The sequence below is a fragment of the Pleurodeles waltl genome, chromosome 7 (genome assembly GCF_031143425.1).
Source record: "Pleurodeles waltl isolate 20211129_DDA chromosome 7, aPleWal1.hap1.20221129, whole genome shotgun sequence".
NCBI lineage: Eukaryota > Metazoa > Chordata > Amphibia > Caudata > Salamandridae > Pleurodeles > Pleurodeles waltl.
The window spans coordinates 1,277,093,718-1,277,114,224 of NC_090446.1; positions in this window are offsets into that span (position 1 = coordinate 1,277,093,718).

The following is a 20,507-nucleotide window of genomic DNA, read 5'->3' on the forward strand; positions in this document are numbered from 1 at the left end:
GTAGATTCCAAATGGGAAGAGATAATCAGTTTAAGTGTGGTGTCTCTGGAATCACAATTTAAAATCCTAACTTATGATATACTCAAATTTTAAATTGCAATTCTGAAAATGGCACTGTTAGAAAGTTGGCATTTTCTTGCCTTAGCCGTTGTTAGGCTTTGTGTATTCTGCTGGGAAGAAGGACTGCTGTGTTGCTACAAGGACTGCCACTCTGCTGGGCTGTTCCTCTGAAGAAGCTACTGCCCTACTTTGCTAACCTCTGGCCTGGGGAGGAAGAATTGGATCTGCAACTTCATCTTGAACCCAGTGACTCAAAGGGCTAGTCTGCTGGCCTCCCAGTCTGAGCCTCAGACACATAAAAGGCTCCCCAATAGCTTCTGGACTTGTCTTCGCAAATTCTTGGCCCCCAAATGGTGCCTATCAGGTCCTGGATCCTTGGTGTGGCTCATGAGCTCTTGGAATCACATTTTTGGGCTTTTCACAACTTCGAACGGTCCCATTTGCACCAAGACTGTGATGCTCACACCGAAAGTCAACATTTGCCACCACCAGCCATTCTATTCGCACATCAAGCATTGATCACTCACTGAGGACTGCCAGTGCAAAGCACCAGCCCTCCCGTCTGCGACATCCGGCCTGCTCCTCGTGCCAATCCGACCACCACCCCCAACACCCTCCTTGCTCCCTGCAACCCTCTCCAACGCGAACAAGACTCTTGCCACAAAACTTGAGAAGGTAATACTTCAGCTGGACTAACCTGGTACTGTATCCGGCCTGCGCTCTATTATGGTCTACCTCAACTTTTGACTTTGATTCAGTCCAGCATGACAAGATAGCTGTGATTTGCGTTTGTGATTTTAAGCACTATTTTAATATTTAAAATTTCATAACTCTGATACTACTGATTGGATTTTTGTCATTTTGGTCTTGTTTTTTTAATTAAATTTAGCTCTATTCTCCTAAACTGCAGTTGGATACTTCTTGTGTGCTGTTTTCACTGCTTTACTGTTTGAAGTGTTGCACATATACTTTACACATTGGCTCTAAGTTAAGTCTGACTGCTCTGTGCCCAGCTACCATGGGGGTGAGCACAGGTTAATCTGGAGTTTGCTTGTTCCTTATCATGGCAAGGATTGGGCTTGCTACTTGACCAGGGCTCACACACCAGTCAACAAATAACCCAATCTCTTAAAGCGAATTGAAAACAATCTTAGACGGGCCTTCATCACAGTGATACTTAAGCAGGTATTAACTCCATTGACTGTGCTTTGTATTGCCCAATATCTCTGACATATCTTGAAACTAAGATATTGGCTAAAGTACTGGCACTGAGACTTATTTGCATGATTCACAAGCTTTTCACTATGACCAGGATGTCTTCATGCCAAGCTGTGTCACGCATCATTGTCTGCATCGATTGAATATAGCCCTGGCATGGACCAGAAATTATGGGACGATAAGGGCCTGAGGGTCAATAGACTTTGAGAAGGCTTGTGATTCTGTCAACTGGGCCTTAATGTTGAAATGTAAGAACTTTGGGCCAGATGTAGCAAACACGTTTGCGAGTCCAAATGCGTGTTTGCTATGTAGAAATGCATTTTGCGAGTCGGAACCGACTTGCAAAATGCATTTCCGAGTCGCAAATAGGAAGGGGTGTTCCCTTCCTATTTGCGAGTCGCAGTGGTATGCAATTCCATTTGCGATCACGTACGCGGTCGCAAATGGAGTTGCAGTTACCATCCACTTGAAGTGGATGGTAAACCACTCGCAAACGGGAAGGGGTCCCAATGGGACCCCTTCTCCTTTGTGACTGGACCCAAAATTATTTTTTCAGAGCAGGCAGTGGTCCAAGGGACCACTACCTGCCCTGAAAAAATCCGAACAAAAGGTTTCGGTTTTTTTTCTAAGTGCAGCTCATTTTCCTTTAAGGAAAACGGGCTACACTTGGAGAAAAAAAAACTGCTTTATTTAAAAGCAGTCACGGACATGGAGGTCTGCTGTTCCCAGCAGGCTTCCATCCCCGTGAATGCCCTGAGTTGCTATGGGGTCGCAAATTGCGACCCACCTCATTAATATTAATGAGGTGGGTCTTTGCGACCCCATAGCGACTCGCAGAAGGTGTCTGAGACACCTTTCTGCATAGCATATTGCGACTTGCAATTTGCGAGTCGCACGGACTCGCAAATTGCAAGTCGCAATTTGCTTCTTTCCTACATCTGGCCCCTAGGCACTACGGGCCAGATGTAGCAAAATTGGAAATTGCGACTTGCAATTTGCGAGTCCTTCCGACTCGCAAATTGCAAGTCGCAATTTCCAATGCAGAACGGTGTCTCAGACACCGTCTGCGAGTCGGTATGGGGTCGCAAAGACCCACTTCATTAATATTAATGAGGTGGGTCGCAAATTGCGGCCCCATACCGACTATGGGCACTCGCAAACATGGAGGCCTGCTGTAGTCAGCAGACCTCCATGTTCGTGACTGCTTTTAAATAAAGCAGTTTTTATTTTTTTAAGTGTAGCCCATTTTCCTTAAAGGAAAACGTGCTGCACTTAAAAAAAAAATCGAAACCTTTAGTTTCGGTATTTTTTCAGGGCAGGTAGTGGTCCCTTGGACCACTACCTACCCTGAAAAAATAATTTGTGGTCCATTCACAAAGGGGAAGGGGTCCCATGGGGACCCCTTCCAATTTGCGAGTGGGTTACCATCCACTTCAAGTGGATGGTAACTGCGACACCATTTGCGACCGCATATGCGGTCGCAAATGGTATTGCATACCACTGTGAATCGCAAATAGGAAGGGAACACCCCTTCCTATTTGCGATTCGGAAATGCATTTTGCGAGTCGGTCCCGACTCGCAAAATGCATTTCTGCATAGGAAAATGCGATTTGCGACTCGCAAACGGCAATTTTTGCCATTGGCGACTCGCAAAATCTTTCCTACATCTGGCCCTAAATAACATAGATGCATACAACTATTATACGCAGACCCATTGGCATGGACCAGGCTGAATAGGTCCCTGTCCTGGAGAAGTGGGTCCGCATGGACACCCTACATTGCAGCTTTCAATGTGAGACATGTAGAGAGCTTCTGACCTCATTATAGGTTAATGATATTCTCCTTTAGGACCAAGACACAGAGACATCAATGCCTAGGATGATGAGGATACTACAGATTTATGGGCGACCTAAGGCCTCAATGTTTACTGAAGCAAATGATTGTGTGTATCAGTGGCTGGAGAAAATGTAAATACTGCGAATTCTGCTGAACTGCAATTGGCCACAAATCACTTTAGATACCTGGGTATACAGGTCTCTTGAAAGGAGCGGCATGCCTGGGAATTGAATATAGCCCCACTGTTTGATCAGGTCAAGAGAGAGAGCAAACGGTCTCTCGGTGGCAGGGAGAGGGGCCCCTGTTTGAAATCATATCCCTACCACGCTTATCACATATGTACCACTATAATATCCTGGGTACCTCCTGTGATATCTACAGACTGCAATCTCAGTGGTCCTCTGGACAGGGAAGAACGTCAGAACAGTATGCAAGACCTGCCTGTTGTCCCCTTATGACGGTAGCCTCTGGTTCGTGCTACTGTTCAGGCCAGATGCTGCAGGTTAATGACTGGCTGCATGCCGACAGTGATGACCCCTGCTGGGTCAGAGATGGATGACATTGGAATACTTCACTTACTCTGCAGGAGAAATATATGGCAGGACCTTCCCCAAGTCAAACCCACGACACTCAAGTTCTGGTGAGTAGCTCTTCCTTGGATTGGCTCACAGGGTGTGTTAACTGCCGGAGACCCCTCTGTGGCACAGCACATAGCTGAAACACACAGTACACCTGACTGGCGTTAAGTGGGACAGGGATTACATAAACTCATTTCAGCATCTCAGACAAACATACTATATGCAGAAGAGAAACACATCTATCAACACGCCTTAGAGACACACACCAAAGATCTCACTGATCTACCCGACCATAGCCAACTAGACTCTAGCTGATAACTATACACGGGTGAAAAATACATCAGACTGTCTCTTGCATTTAAGGGGCAGATGGTCCTAGGCTGTGGGCGAGATAGATGAAGTGCATTCGGCGGAGTCTACGATGGCCCATACGATCCTTGCAGTATCCATGCACCTAAGGCTCATCCAGCTGAAACATTTACACAGGGTTTCTTACAGCCCATCACGGTTAAGCAACATAAAACCCAGAACAGACCGGAGATGTTTCTGATGTGGGGAGGAACTGAGAACCTTTTATTATACAATATAGAAATGCCCAGTCATTCAGATACAGGTCACGTATGCACAACACATTATTCATAATTGTGGGTAGGTAGATAGTACTAGATCCCAAGAGAAGATTACTGGGATTTATGGAGAAATCAGGAGGGCCAAGGATCGTCCGGATATTTGTTGCACTGGGTTTTCTGGTGCCTGAGAGGGATATGGACAGGTATTGGCGATCCAACAAGTCCCGCACTGAAAGAATGGTTTCAGGAGATGGATTACTGTGCTAAAGCAGAGCAGTATGTTTACAGATCAAGGGAGCGCAGGGAAAAATATCATAAGATTTGGGATACGTTTTGGAACCACCAATAGAGATGGTGTATACACATTTACAAGCTGTATCAAGATCATTGAACTAATGTTATTGCTGATTACACCCATGCGCAGTACGAGTGCTGAATGCTTTATGCTATTTTGTTATATAAAATCTATAAACACTGCTGTTAAAAACAATATTTTGGAATCTTATGTCTTTATTTTTAAGGCACTAACCAATCAAGCAGGGACATAAAAATTACTATGGTAGGCGCCTGACAAGCAACCTCTGAATAACCAAACATTTACAAGGATGCATAAGGCTAATCACGGGTTCCTATCATGCCCAGGCTTTCATCAAGACTACCAATCAAGGAAACAGAATTCATGAAGTGTCAGTTCCCCCCATTTCCTACCCTCATTTCTTTATAGATACTTCTGTCCATACACACCAGTGTGTTTTATATGTTATCCACTTATATGCTGGTCAGCTACAGACCATATCACTGTTAGTTATGGTCTCTGCAATTATCAATTATCAAGGGCCAGACTTTTCTGGCTGAATCATTCTCTCCCAGTCAAATACTCTATGCCTCTCTGGCAGTGCAGAAAATAAAATGGTAATGGTGAAATGCATCACCCATGCATCACCAGTGGTTGTATAATCTCAACGACTGGTAGTTACTTGAGGTGATATACCAGTCCACCATTTTGCTAACTAGGCCACTCTAGACTGGCCGGGGCAGAATTTTAAGTATGCCGGAGTAATTGGAGTAATTCGGATAATTCTGTGCTACTCTTTGAGGCAGTATTATCAATAATTAAGTGATTACGCCTGCTCATGTAAATAGTGGAAAAATAATACTGCGAAACCACAGTCAGCGAGTGCGATGGTCACTCTTGTTCGCTATTCATGTTGTGCTTCACTTAGCTCTATTTCTTAGTGCAAAAATGCATCCACAGGTCTATTTTGGATGCAAGGGTGCATTTTGCACTACGAAAATAGTGCTAACTGCTGGGAGTAAGTTGCGGAAAAATCCTACTCCAAGAACACAATCAGCGATCACGAGCGACTGCTCACTATTCATGTTCTCCTGCATTTAGCACTATTTTTTAGCACAAAAATGTATCCTTGTGTACATTTTGGGCACAAGGGTGTGTTTTGTACTAAGAAATTAGTGCTAAATGCTAGGAATAAATTGGGGAAAAATCTTAACCCAAAGGCATACTTAGTGACCCCGAGCAGCTACTTGCGCTCGCCATTTGTGTCCTGTTAAATTTAGAGCTATTTCCAAACACAAAATGCATCCTTGCTTCCATTTTAGATGCAAGGGGACATTTTTGTGCTAAGAAATATAACGAAATGCAGAATTACTCTTCTCAGGTATTTCCACATAATCTCTTGGAATTCTTAGGTAATTCCGCATGATTATGCTGCAAGGAATTATGCACGTTACGTCCACCCCTATTCTAAACAGAGACTAGCCATATGCAAATCAGTCTCAGTCCTCCTCCAGAAGGAAAAGGCCAAATAAATCAGTGCTCACCCACATAACATTAAATAGACGATACAGGTGGATTTGAATAGCCTTTTTTTCTTGATGGGGTCTAATGGAAGGGACTTCAGAACCACTGAGGAAGATCGGAGATGAGGATGAACAGCATGGTTCTGGATTTTTTGCAATTTAGTGATTGATTTACTTGTACAGGGTGTTGCTGTAATCAAGGGGGTAGCACCACTGCAAGGATTTTAGATGTTTTGTGCAAGAGACGATGGAGTGGAAGAATACGTATGCAGTAGAACAGCAGTTTTCCAACAGCAAATATCTGGGCAGTGAAGGACTCAAAAATAAGCACATATACTAAATAAATGAATGGAGGAAGAAAGCAAAAAAGATGCAAAATTCTACAAAATTGTACCTTATAAATAGCATATTTACCTCTTTCTTTCGGGACACAGTCAGTGACACAGGTTGCGTAGTGTAAAAGGACATTTATTTAGGACAGGATTTCATCTTATACATAACATTTAACATGCTCAAAACCAACTCTAACTTTTAAAACCCCACCCCATTGAAACTTCTCCCCAGTCATTCTTTTCACTCATTCCCTCACTTTTCCTCATTTCACCCATCTTCCACTTCCATTCACCCACACATCCCCCTTTTCCTTTCATCCCATGCCTGCCTCGGGCATTCCCCATGCTATCATCCTTCACCTGCTTCTATTTCCCCTCTGGAAGGGTAGCCAGGCCAGCATCTGACTCTCCACCCTCCCCAATCTCCAAACCCCTGTCAGCAACCTGCCCTAACTGGCATTCTCCCGACACACACTCACTCCAACTACCAACACCACTCTCCTACCCTTCATGTTTCCCTTTCACATGCACTTCAAACTACCGACCGCGTGATGGGCTGGCACGGAAGAGGCCGGTCCCTCTCCTAATCCCCCATTTAAACCTCCCCTTTAATCCCTCCCCCACAGATCCCCCACCAATCCTGTCAACCCTGTACCTCACTTCCCCTCCCGAAAGCTCCTGTGGAGAGACTAGACTGCGTCTTCTGTCCACTGGGCCCTCCATCGGGACACAGTCAGTGACACAGGTTTACATAGTGTAAAAGGCCATATATTTAGAACAAGATTGCATCTTATACATAACATTTAACATGCTCAAAGCCAACTCTAACTTTTAAAACCCCACCTCTTTGAAACTTCTCCCCAGTCATCCTTTTCACTCATTCCCTCACTTTTCCTATGTTCACCCATCGTCCACTTCCATTCACCCACACATCCCCCTTTTCCTTTCATCCCCTGCCTGCTTCAGGCATCCCCCACACTATCATCCTTCACGTGCTTCTTTCCCCCCCCCCTGGAAGGGTGACCAGGCCCGCATCTGACTCCCCATCCTCCCCCATCTACTGACACACAACACAAACCCTTTAGGAGTTTTGCTGCCCCACCAGCGAACCCACTGCAACATTGCACAACCTTACACTTTCTCCTTGAGCCACATCTTTTCCCCCCACAAATCCCTCAAAATTAAACGAAGCTCTGTAAGGTAATATGCATTGGCCATCTCCCGATAGGTGCACACCATCCTTCCTGAAAAGCCCTGCCTCCTCCTCTGTAATCTCCTCATGCTTCACCACCTTAATATCATGCACCTAGCAGAATACCCTCACTGCTTGATTGAGCTTCCTTCGAGCCCTTTCCATACCCCCATGTTTCAGCGCCTATCTCCATTTCCTCCTAGGCACAAACTCCGTCCAGACTAAGCAGGTACCATGCATCTTCTGACAAAGCAACTCCAAGTCACGTTGCATATGTTACAGTAGGGTGAGCCCTGAAAGCCGCACAAGATCATTCTCCCCCAGGTACAATAGCAGAAGATCAGGACAACCCGAGTTTGGCATCATAGATGTTAAAAAAGGAAGCAAGTTACCCCACCTCATACCGCTCTTCCCCCGCTACAACACCTCATGACGGCTACTCGGCAGTTCTAAGGATCATCCATAAATCTGCCTCTCCGCGTACTTTGCTGCCTAGTGCATGAAAGAATACCCGACCATCCAAGTGACCATTTTTTCAATCCTGGGGCCACTCACGCAACCTGCAAAGAGAACAAACTTTAGTACAACTTCAACAATCACCCACCCTCCTCTACTTGAGCCCTTGTACCTTCCTACCCCGTTGTACGTGCCCCCCAATCAAGAACTTACATATCGCCTGCAGCATCTAGATCTCCACCTAACAATCCCCCTAATCTGTGCCAAGTCCTAACCTAGATGAGCTGCCGCTGTAGCCCCCCCTATTCTGAATGAATGAGTTCCATAACACTGTGCCTGTCTCCCAATCTGTCTCAACGCCATTCGCAAAACAGACAACAACTGAAATGCTGTGAGCTTCTCGCCATTCGAGTGACTAAAAACACCGACCCCAACTGGTGCCCTTTGTGACTGGAAACTATTCCACTCCACAACAGGGTAAGCGGCTGCATCTCCACCTTTTCGCAACCACACCCATTTCCCCTTTCCCAACTGATCAGTCTTGGACTTTCTAAGCCATATGCCCAATCGCCCCCCTCGCAAGCATACTTCTCCCACTTTCACTCCTACGGACTTACCCACACCCAAAAGTTCAGACACCCAAAATGTCCCAAAGAACATCCACACCATGCACAACCTGAACAACGCAATTTCATGAGCGTCTGTACAACAAACCAGTAACACATGCAATAGCTCCAACAGTAAGTCAAATGTGATAGGTTCCCTTGCCGCCTTGCTCATCCCCACTCTTGCCCTACCCCATCCTTTCAACATTCTATCCAACGGAAACACCAGCCAACTTGCCACCAATTGTGGCGGGCGGCAAACCTTTTCGTATGAAGAACAATACAAAGCGTAACACCTGGAACTCAAGCGTGCCATCGTTCTGCACCCAAGAATTCCTTTCAAAACTTTCAAAACTCTCAAACTCCAACCATGCAAGTCGATAACTCTTCTGAGTGGATCCCGCTAATAACATCTTCACCAGCCTAATAATCATCACACCCCCACTCCAAATGTCTGCCGAGACCACTGTCTTATGTCGCTCTGCTCCTGGTGCCAAACCGCGAAACCGTTGCCACTGTGAACTAGACAGGGAATCTGCAATAGCATTGTTCACCTCAAGAATGTGTGCTGCTTTAAATATGACATTTAAGGATAAACATCTGAGCATGAAACACCTCAATAATTGCAATACCCTGTGGTCTTTTGCCCTCTGTCTGTTCACAAGTTCCACCACTGTCATGTTGTCCACATGTGAAACATCCGAAAGAACGAGTCCGAAACCACGAGGTTGTGAAAAACGAAAGCAAAACAACACTTTCGTTTTCCACAACTCCCTGGTTTCAGTACCTTAACCACGCATATCTAAACAACGTACATGCGTGGTTAAGGTACAGAAGGGAGTTGGAGTGGACGCGGTGAAGGAGGAGGTAAGTTGGGCTGTGACTGGGGCTGTTTCGGGGGGTTGGGGGCTGGGGGTGATTAGGGTTTGGGGGCAGGGTTTAGGTTTTAGGGGCGGGGGTGGGGACTCAGGGTATTTTTAGTTTTTGGGGTGGGGCGGGGGCTGGGGGGGATTCAAGTTTAGTGGGGGTCAGGGTTTAGGTTTAAGGGGTGGGGTAGGGTGAGGGGGGCTGGGGTGGAAGCATGCTGGGCCATGCATGCTGATTGGTAATACCTTTACCAGGAATGCGTTTACAACAGTAAAATCGTTGTAAACGCATTTGTGGTAAAGGCATTAGTGGTTAGAACGAGGCTGTTGTTCCGACCTGCTGTTGAGCCACGGGTGGTTTAGGCACCCGTGGTTCTGACATATAACCGTCCACATGAAACACCACAGTCCTGTTGGCCAGCTCGTTCCCCCACACTGTCAAGGCCACCAGTAGAGCAAAAAATTCCAGAAAAGCAATGCTCCTGCCTTGTGCCATCCAATGTTCAGGCCATGTCTCTGCACACCACTGCCCATCCCAGAAAAGACCAAAACCAGAGGCCCCAGCTGCGTCTGAGAATATTTGAACCTGCCATATCGTGTCCTCCCTCCCGAAAAATCATAGAGACCCCATTGAATAGTGTCTAGAATGTCTCCCACACCCTGATGTCCTCACTCATGCCCACCGACACACGAATCCTGTGGTGCCAGAGGGAGGCACCGGACATAGCTAGTCCAAGCCGTCTGCAAATTGTTCTGCCCCCGACTACCCTGCATGCAAAATTGAGAAAACCCAGGAGTTGTTGTGACATGCGCAATCCAATCTTATGCAAGGACCGGACATGTCTCAGGAACTCTAGAATCTAGTCCACCTTCCCAGCCACAATCTCACCACAAAGCCCACCATGTCCAGTTCTATCCCCAAGAATGTCAGCACACAACTGGGGCCCTCTGTCTTATCCGGAGCCAAAGGAACCTCTGATCTCCTGGGCCAGCCTTTCAAACCCTGTCAATGTCTTCCTACAGGAGTCAGATCCAGCCTTACCCACAAAAAGAAAATAGTCCAAGTAATGTGTCACATCGCGATGCCCACTCACCTTAACGAAACCCCTCTGTAGGAAAGTACTAAAAGCCTCGAACAGCGCACATAAAATGGCGCAACTCATCGGGAGTACTCTGTCCACATAGATTTTCCCATCTAGCTGCATGCCCAGTAGCGCAAAATCCTCAAGGTGGATAGGCAGGAGCCGAAAAGCCGGTTTAATTTCACATTTTGCTAGCTCAGATCCCCTGCACACCCATGAACGAGCCAAATGCCATTGTCCACTGAGGTGTACACCACCCTCGTGTCTTCTTGCGCGATGAAGTCATTCACCAACACCCCCTCCAGCCAGGACAAGTGATGGATGAGGTGAAATGCACCCCTAGTCTTTTTGGGGACCACACCCAGAGGTGAAATCTTCAGAATCTCTAGAGGCCATTTGAAAAATTGACCCGCAATTCTGCCTTCTGCCACTTCTTTAGCCAACTTATCTGCCACCACCCGAGACATTTCCTTAGCAGACCGCAAATTGTCCATGCATCTCTTCCTTCTCTGTCCTTGATAACCTATCCGAAAGCATTCCTTGAAACCCCCCTCCAATTTGCACGCTATGTCCCCATCCGGGTACATGCGCAACCACGGCAGCAAGACCTCCAGCTTAATTGGCGTAGGTGCCCTTCGGCACAGGATTGCCCTGCATCCTTCTACCCCTGGCTGTTCTCCAATACTCGGCTGGATTGGCGAGCGAAAAACACTGCATGCGGTGTCTTCCCCCACATTTGGAGCACTCATGCTTACATGGATGTCTTGAGCAAAAATCCTTATTAAAGTTCCAACAGGTCCCTGAGGTAGGTGTCTGGGTCACTGTACGGTACCCGCCACCCTTGGGCGGGATGGGACTGAAAAGTCTTTTCTACCACCGGTAGGCCACTTGTGGTATGTGTCAATGCTGCGGAGTGTGATGAAGCCATCCACTGCATCCACAATTCTGAGTCCACATCCCCCCACGGCTTGTCTGGATTCATACTTACCCGTGCCTGAAACTCTTCGTCATGGCTCAGCTAGGCGAACCTCCCAAAATGCATTGGGCTTTGCATATAATGTCCAAGTACTTAAACATTGTGATGGCCCTGTCAGGAAATTTCTCGCAATAGATACTGGCATATATCAAAAAAGCAGAAGTCCAGTTGTCTATAGTGATCGGTACCCTGGGCCTGCGAGTTAACTCCCACTCCTCTTCCTTGGAGCCCTCCTTAGCCTGTATGTCCCTCTGGAGTAGTTTGAAAACATCAACATACTCATGCCACAAAATCCTAGCCTTTGTCTTGTCAGCCACATGTGAACCTAATGGCATCGGGAGGCCCATATAAGGGACCCCCTTCTTATGCACCCCACTGTACTTGTCATCCTCTTCTGTCCCGTCTCCTGTCACCCTTACCCCAGCCTCACCTGCAGTACTTGTGTCTTGTACCTTCGTCTGCTTACCGTCCCCTTCCTGTGCCGCACTTGCTACAGGTGTGTCATGTACAGATTGCCACCCTCCCCCATTGACTTGTGCGTTTTAGCCTTGGATTTCTCCACCCATCAACCACCATTCTCCCTTACCTTTAACACAGGGAACCAAAGCCCTTAATTCTGTCATAGCCTTGCGACCACGGTCCTCCTCGTGTGCCACCTGCTGTAACGTCCCACTGTTCCTATTCTCCTGCAAGACAGAAAATGAAAAGGGAGTTGCGCCGCTCCTGCGCCCTTTCCTCCTCCCTTTATCCCCACTCACCACACTTTTGTGAATCTCCTGTCTTCCCATTCGTCCATGTCATCCTCATAGTCAAGTTCTACCACCTCATCTTCGTCCATCTCACACTTGTCCTCATCACCCCTCGCATCCATTGCATCACTCCACTCATCCGGCGATTGTCCCCCATGACGTATGCCATACTTGTGACTGCCAAGTTCCTGTGCTGTAGAGAAGGTCGCTGAAGATGCCTCTATTCCTTCAGAACAATGTCCAGGGGCCGTGTTGTGCCCCGCTGGCGTCACCTTCTTTCTGCCAGACTCCATCACTGGCTTTGACAGCCCGCGTCTCTTATGGTCGTGTGCACCACTCATGCCCCTCACGCTGCCGGACCCCCCAGCTGCACAAGCCTCCTGACTCTTCTCCGTCTCAGTGTGTGGAACCTATACCCAACTGCCTAGCCCTGCTGCAGGGCCCGGCGGGCCCCCAGGCCTCCCTCCACCCAATTTCCTCTTAGAGTGCCTTTCTCTTCCCAAGGACTCCTCCCTGCCCCTACATAGCTGGCCCACCTTTCCTCAGTTTCCGCTACCGCTCTCCTTTGTTCTCTGATCCTGACCTCTATCAACTGCCGACCAATCAGGTGCCCTAGACTGCCCTGCTGTATTGCCCGAGGGGCCCTCCCTCACATGGCCTGGCATGTCCCCTTGAAACCCCCTCTGCCCCTCAGGCTCCTTGCTACCCGCCATGACTCCAGCCTCCTGTGTCCTGCTCTGTACAAGCCCCATGCTATGATTCTCTACCCCCTTGCCCTTCTTCTTCCAAGGGGCCCCACCCCTCCACCTGTACTGGCCCTTCCTTTGCCCAATGAAAGATCCAGAGGCAAGCTGCAGTTATTACTGGGCCCAGCCGCCTCGTCCTGCTGCCTCCCTGGCTGACAAAACACCTGCTCATGAATATCGGTCCCCGCACGGCCCATTGTGAGCTCCACACTATGGGGCCCCAGTCCTAACCTAGATGAGCTGCCGCTGTAGCCGCCCCTATTCTGAATGAATGAGTTCCATAACACTGTGCCTGTCTCCCAATCTGTCTCAACGCCATTCGCAAAACAGACAACAACTGAAATGCTGTGAGCTTCTCGCCATTCAAGTGACTAAAAACACCGACCCCAACTGGTGCCCCTTGTGACTGGAAACTATTCCACTCCACAACAGGGTAAGCGGCTGCATCTCCACCTTTTCGCAACCACACCCATTTCCCCTTTCCCAACTGATCAGTCTTGGACTTTCTAAGCCATATGCCCAATCGCCCCCCTCGCAAGCATACTTCTCACACTTTCACTCCTACGGACTTACCCACACCCAAAAGTTCAGACACCCAAAATGCCCCAAAGAACATCCACACCATGCACAACCTGAACAATGCAATTTCATGAGCGTCTGTACAACAAACCGGTAACACATGCAATAGCTCCAACAGTAAGTCAAATTTGATAGGTTCCCTTGCCGCCTTGCTCATCCCCACTCTTGCCCTACCCCATCCTTTCAACATTCTATCCAACGGAAACACCAGCCAACTTGCCACCAATTGTGGCGGGCGGCAAACCTTTTCGTATCAAGAACAATACAAAGCGTAACACCTGAAACTCAAGCGTGCCATTGTTTGGCACCGAAGAATTCCCTTCAAAACTTTCAAAACTCTCAAACTCCAACCATGCAAGTCGATAACTCTTCTGAGTGGATCCCGCTAATAACATCTTCACCAGCCTAATAATCATCACACCCCCCACTCCAAATGTCTGCCGAGACCACTGTCTTATGTCGCTCTGCTCCTGGTGCCAAACCGCGAAACCGTTGCCACTGTGAACTAGACAGGGATTCTGCAATAGCATTGTTCACCCCAAGAATGTGTGCTGCTTTAAATATGACATTTAAGGATAAACATCTGAGCATAAAACACCTCAATAATTGCAATACCCTATGGTCTTTTGCCCTCTGTCTGTTCACAAGTTCCACCACTGTCATGTTGTCCACATGTGAAACATCCGAAAGAACGAGTCCGAAACCACGAGGTTGTGAAAAACGAAAGCGAAACAACGCTTTCGTTTTCCACAACTCCCTGGTTTCAGTACCTTAACCACGCATGTCTGAACAACGTACATGCTTGGTTAAGGTACAAAAGGGAGTTGGAGTGGACGCGGTGAAGGACGAGGTAAGTTGGGCTGTGACTGGGGCTGTTTCGGGGGGTGGGTGGCTGGGGGTGATTAGGGTTTGGGGGCAGGGTTTAAGTTTTAGGGGCGGGGTGGGGACTCAGGGTATTTTTAGTTTTTGTGGTGGGGCGGGGGGCTGGGGGGGATTCAAGTTTAGTGGCGGTCAGGGTTTAGGTTTAAGGGGTGGGGTAGGGTAGGGGGCTGGGGTGGAAGCATGCTGGGCCATGCACGCTGATTGGTAATACCTTTACCAGGAATGCGTTTACAACAGTAAAATAGTTGTAAACGCATTTGTGGTAAAGGCATTAGTGGTTAGAACGAGGCTGTTGTTCCGACCTCGCTGTTGAGCCACGGGTGGTTTAGGCACCCGTGGTTCTGACATATAACCGTCCACATGAAACACCACAGTCCTGTTGGCCAGCTCGTTCCCCCACACTGTCAAGGCCACCAGTAGAGCAAAAAATTCCAGAAAAGCAATGCTCCTGCCTTGTGCCATCCAATGTTCAGGCCATGTCTCTGCACACCACTGCCCATCCCAGAAAAGACCAAAACCAGAGGCCCCAGCTGCATCCGAGAATATTTGAACCTGCCACATTGTGTCCTCCCTCCCGAAAAATCATAGAGACCCCATTGAATTGTGTCTAGAATGTCTCCCACACCCTGATGTCCTCTCTCATGCCCACCGACACACGAATCCTGTGGTGCCAGAGGGAGGCACCGAACATAGCTAGTCCCAGCCGTCTGCAAATTGTTCTGCCCCCGACTACCCTGCATGCAAAATTGAGAAAACCCAGGAGTTGTTGTGACATGCGCAATCCAATCTTATGCAAGGACCGGACATGTCTCAGGAACTCTAGAATCTCGTCCACCTTCCCAGCCGCAATCTCACCACAAAGCCCACCATGTCCAGTTCTATCCCCAAGAATGTCAGCACACAACTGGGGCCCTCTGTCTTCTCCGGAGCCAAAGGAACCCCTGATCTCCCGGGCCAGCCTTTCAAACCCTGTCAATGTCTTCCTACAGGAGTCAGATCCAGCCTTACCCACAAAAAGAAAATAGTCCAAGTAATGTGTCACATCGCGATGCCCACTCACCTTAACGAAACCCCACTGTAGGAAAGTACTAAAAGCCTCGAACAGCGCACATAAAATGGCACAACTCATCGGGAGTACTCTGTCCACATAGATTTTCCCATCTAGCTGCATGCCCAGTAGCGCAAAATCCTCAGGGTGGATAGGTAGGAGCCGAAAAGCCGGTTTAATGTCACATTTTGCTAGCTCAGATCCCCTGCACACCCACGAACGAGCCAAATGCCATTGTCCACTGAGGTGTACACCACCTTCGTGTCTTCTTGAACGATGAAGTCATTCACCAACACCCCCTCCAGCCAGGACAAGTGATGGATGAGGAGAAACGCACCCCTAGTCTTTTTGGGGACCACACCCAGAGGTGAAATCTTCAGAATCTCTAGAGGCCATTCGAAAAATTGACCTGCAATTCTGCCTTCTGCCACTTCTTTAGCCAACTTATCTGCCACCACCGGAGACATTTCCTTGGCAGACCGCAAATTGTCAATGCATCTCTTCCTTCTCTGTCCTTAATAACCTATCCAAAACCATTCCTTGAAACCCCCCTCCAATTTTGCACGCTATGTCCCCATCCGGGTACATGCGCAACCACGGCAGCAAGACCTCCAGCTTAATTGGCGTAGGTGCCCTTCGGCACAGGATTGCCCTGGATCCTTCTACCCCTGGCTGTTCTCCAATACTCGGCTGGATTGGTGAGCGAAAAGCACTGCATGCGGTGTCTTCCCCCACATTTGGAGCACTCATGTTTACATGGATGTCTTGAGCAAAAACCCTAATTAAAGTTCCAACAGGTCCCTGAGGTAGGTGTCTGGGGTCGCTGTACGGTACCCGCCACCCTTGGGCGGGATGGGACTGAAAAGTCTTTTCTACCACCGGTAGGCCACTAGCGGTATGTGTCAATGCTGCGGAGTGTGATGAAGCCATCCACTGCATTCACAATTCTGAGTCCATATCCCCCCACGGCTTGTCTGGATTCATACTTACCTGTGCCTGAAACTCTTTGTCATGGCTCAGCTAGGCGAACCTCCCAAAATACATTGGGCTTTGCATATAATGTCCAAGTACTTAAACATTGTGATGGCCCTGTCAGGAAGGTTCTCGCAATAGATACTGGCATATATAAAAAAAGCAGAAGTCCAGTTGTCCATAGTGATCGGTTCCCTGGGCCTGTGAGTTAACTCCCACTCCTCTTCCTTGGAGCCCTCCTTAGCCTGTATGTCCCTCTGGAGTAGTTTGAAAACATCAACATACTCATGCCACAAAATCCTAGCCTTTGTCTTGTCAGCCACATGCGAACCTAATGGCATCAGGAGGCCCATATAAGGGACCCCCTTCTTATGCCCCTGTACTTGTCATCCTCTTCTGTCCCATCTCCTGTCACCCTTACCACAGCCTCACCTGCAGTAGTTGTGTCTTGTACCGTCGTCTGCTTACCGTCCCCTTCCTGTGCCGCACTTGCTACAGGTGTGTCATGTACAGATTGATCACCCACCCCCATTGACTTGTGCGTTTTAGCCTTGGATTTCTCCACCCATCAACCACCATTCTCCCTTACCTTTAACACGGGGAACCAAAGCCCTTAATTCTGTCATAGCCTTGCGACCACGGTCCTCCTCGTGTGCCACCTGCTGTAACGTCCCACTGTTCCTATTCTCCTGCAAGACAGAAAATGAAAAGGGAGTTGCGCCGCTCCTGCGCCCTTTCCTCCTCCCTTTATCCCCACTCACCACACTTTTGTGAATCTCCTGTCTTCCCATTCGTCCATGTCATCCTCATAGTCAAGTTCTACCACCTCATCTTCGTCCATCTCACACTTGTCCTCATCACCCCTCGCATTCATTGCATCACTCCACTCATCCAGCGATTGTCCCCCATGACGTATGCCATACTTGTGGCTGCCAAGGTCCTGTGCTGTAGAGAAGGTCGCCGAAGATGCCTCAATTCCTTCAGAACAATGTCCAGGGGCCGTGTTGTGCCCCGCTGGCGTCACCTTCTTTCTGCCAGCCTCCATCACTGGCTTGGACTCCCCGCGTCTCTTATGGTCGTGTGCACCACTCATGCCCCTCACGCTGCCGGACCCCCCAGCTGCACAAGCCTCCTGACTCTTCTCCGTCTCAGTGTGTGGAACCTATACCCAACTGCCTAGCCCTGCTGCAGGGCCCGACGGGCCCCCAGGCTTCCCTCCACCCGATTTCCTCTTAGAGTGCCTTTCTCTCCCCAAGGACTCCTCCCTGTCCCCACATAGCTGGCCCACCTTTCCTCAGTTTCCGCTACCACTCTCCTTTGTTCTCTGATCCTGACCTCTATCAACTGCCGACCAATCAGGTGCCCTAGACTGCCCTGCTGTATTGCCCGAGGGGCCCTCCCTCACATGGCCTGGCATGTCCCCTTGAAACCCCCTCTGCCCCTCAGGCTCCTTGCTGCCCACCATGACTCCAGCCTCCTGTGTCCTGCTCTGTACAAGCCCCATGCTATGATTCTCTGCCCCCTTGCCCTTCTTCTTCCAAGGGGCCCCACCCCTCCACCTGTACTGGCCCTTCCTTTGCCCAATGAGAGATCCAGAGGCAAGCTGCAGTTATTACTGGGCCCAGCCGCCTCGTTCTGCTGCCTCCCTGGCTGACAAAACACCTGCTCATGAATATCGGACCCCGCACGGCCCATTGTGAGCTCCAAACTACGGGGCCCCGCCCCCTCCTCCCTCGCCTCGACCCCTCCTGACAAGGCCACAAACGGGCCCGGTTTTTAGTCCAGGGGTGGACGTGCTGCGGCCCTTCCCCCACCGATTTATGCTTTTTGACCCTTTCGGGTGAACCACTTGCGGCAACCACAGCCGCAACACAGCTAGAAGCAGCGCGGGTCGGATGCATCATGCCGACACAGGCCTGGTCCAAGACACCAGGCCTGGGTAAATCTGCACAGCCGGCTTCATCGAGCACGCAAAGCGCGGCTTTTACGACATCAACTTTGTGGCCTGAAGCCATGCTGCTGCGCAAAAAACACTCTCCTACCTTCCTAATAGGACCAGCCAAACTTCCGACAGCCCAATGGGTTGGCACAGAAGAGGCCAATCCCTCCCCTAAACCCCCATATAAACCTCCACTTTCATCCCTCCCCCACTTATACCCCACCAATCCTGTCAACCCTGTACCTCACTTCCCCTCCCGAAAGCTCCTGTGGAGAGATTAGATTGTGTCTGCTCTCCAGAGGGACCTCCATAAATCTTTCAGTTATGGATTTCATGTTGTCAAGCTGCTGCTGCATTTCTTGCATCATTTAATTTCTGGCAGATGAATTCACAGCCATGTCCAAATACATTGAGCCAATATTTACGGGAATGGAGTTGGACTTGGTGGGCCTGGAGCTTTTAATTTTCAGCACATGCACCAGCTGCTGAAGAATGCAGCGGCAAAATGGCCCTGTGCTGATAATGCTGTGACACTACGCTCCTGGTACTCGGGATGCTGGTGCTAGGCATTGACCACTCCTACTTGCAGAAGGGTGCATCCGGGTTGCTTACTGCTTCCATCTCAGGAAATAACAAGCATTTGAAATGCAATAGGTTTCGCGTTTGCTCAAGGTCGAGCTATTAGCGTTATAAATTCCTAACTCGCCTTTGTTGCCACACAAACTGAAAATAAAAAGTAAAACAATTGGCATAAGCGGGCTGATTCAAAGCACCGCCGTGGGTGCTAAGGGAGAGAGACACAAAAGGAAAAAGAAGCTTGCAATCGAAGCTATCGACAAAAGTTAAATTATCTATATAACAGTTTTGATAGCCAAAGCGGTAAGAAAACCACCCAAGGAGGGACAGACGTAAAGCAGTTAGAAACGAAAACAAAGGATTTTTGAAAGGCAAGCCCATGAACAAGTGATAGTGATGGGCGTGCGGTGGGGGTGGTTAAAAGCCCAGATTCATACCAACATGTTCGTGCTGCTATGCTCAACCTAAAAACACATTTTATAGTAGTTTTCATTAAGCACTTTGTCACTATGAGAGGAGAAGGAGCAAATGAGGTAAATCATAGGGTGGGACGACCATTTACCACGTTTTGGGGGAATGTGGGGAATTTCACACTTCACGAAAAAAATAATCCATATAATTTTCCCAATATAGGTGGGACATCAGACTAAAAGAAATTGTTTCCCCACTATCACATGTTAGTGGAAACACAAGGCAGATGTTCGGTGTGTTATCTCTGGTACTTGATTTTAAGTAACACAAATGACATTTCTGGCTTCTGGAATTGAGAATGAACTTGACCCTGCACCACCGAAAAACAAGGTAAGTTGCTGCTGCTCCTATTTCTTCGATGCAAGGACCTCTTTCTAGGTCTGGCCTTTGAGACAGCTTTAACTGTCTCTGTCTTGCCAGACTTTTGTTTTCCAACAAAAATCACATAAAACACAGAAATATAGAGGGACATTTGGTTAGCAGTCATCATCCACAGGTCTGTTAAATTGTCATTCACGTTTTGTTACCGCCCATCACAGCATACTGCATGGGCCAATGGGTAAGCCACTTTATTAATTGACCATTTACTTTGAGTGACATCACAAATCATGTGTACATTGTTCACATCAACATAAAAACAGCTCCTTTCTTTTCAGTGACACCACTGGTTAAGATGTGCTTTTATATATTATTATTTTTTTTACATTAACTTTACCTGATGTCATTTTTTTTGCCTGAACTTTACATGCTCAGTGAGATGGTGATTTGTTTACCTTTTTAGGTTGAGCACACAAACGCTTTGACCTGTTGTAAGTCTTGTGGACGTTTAACCACACTCACCGCACTATCACTCGTTTGTGGGCTTGCCTTTCGGTAAATGTTTCACATTTGTCCCTTCTTGAGGCAGTTTTGTTACCACCTTGGACACAGACCCTGTTGCATAGATAATTGCACAAT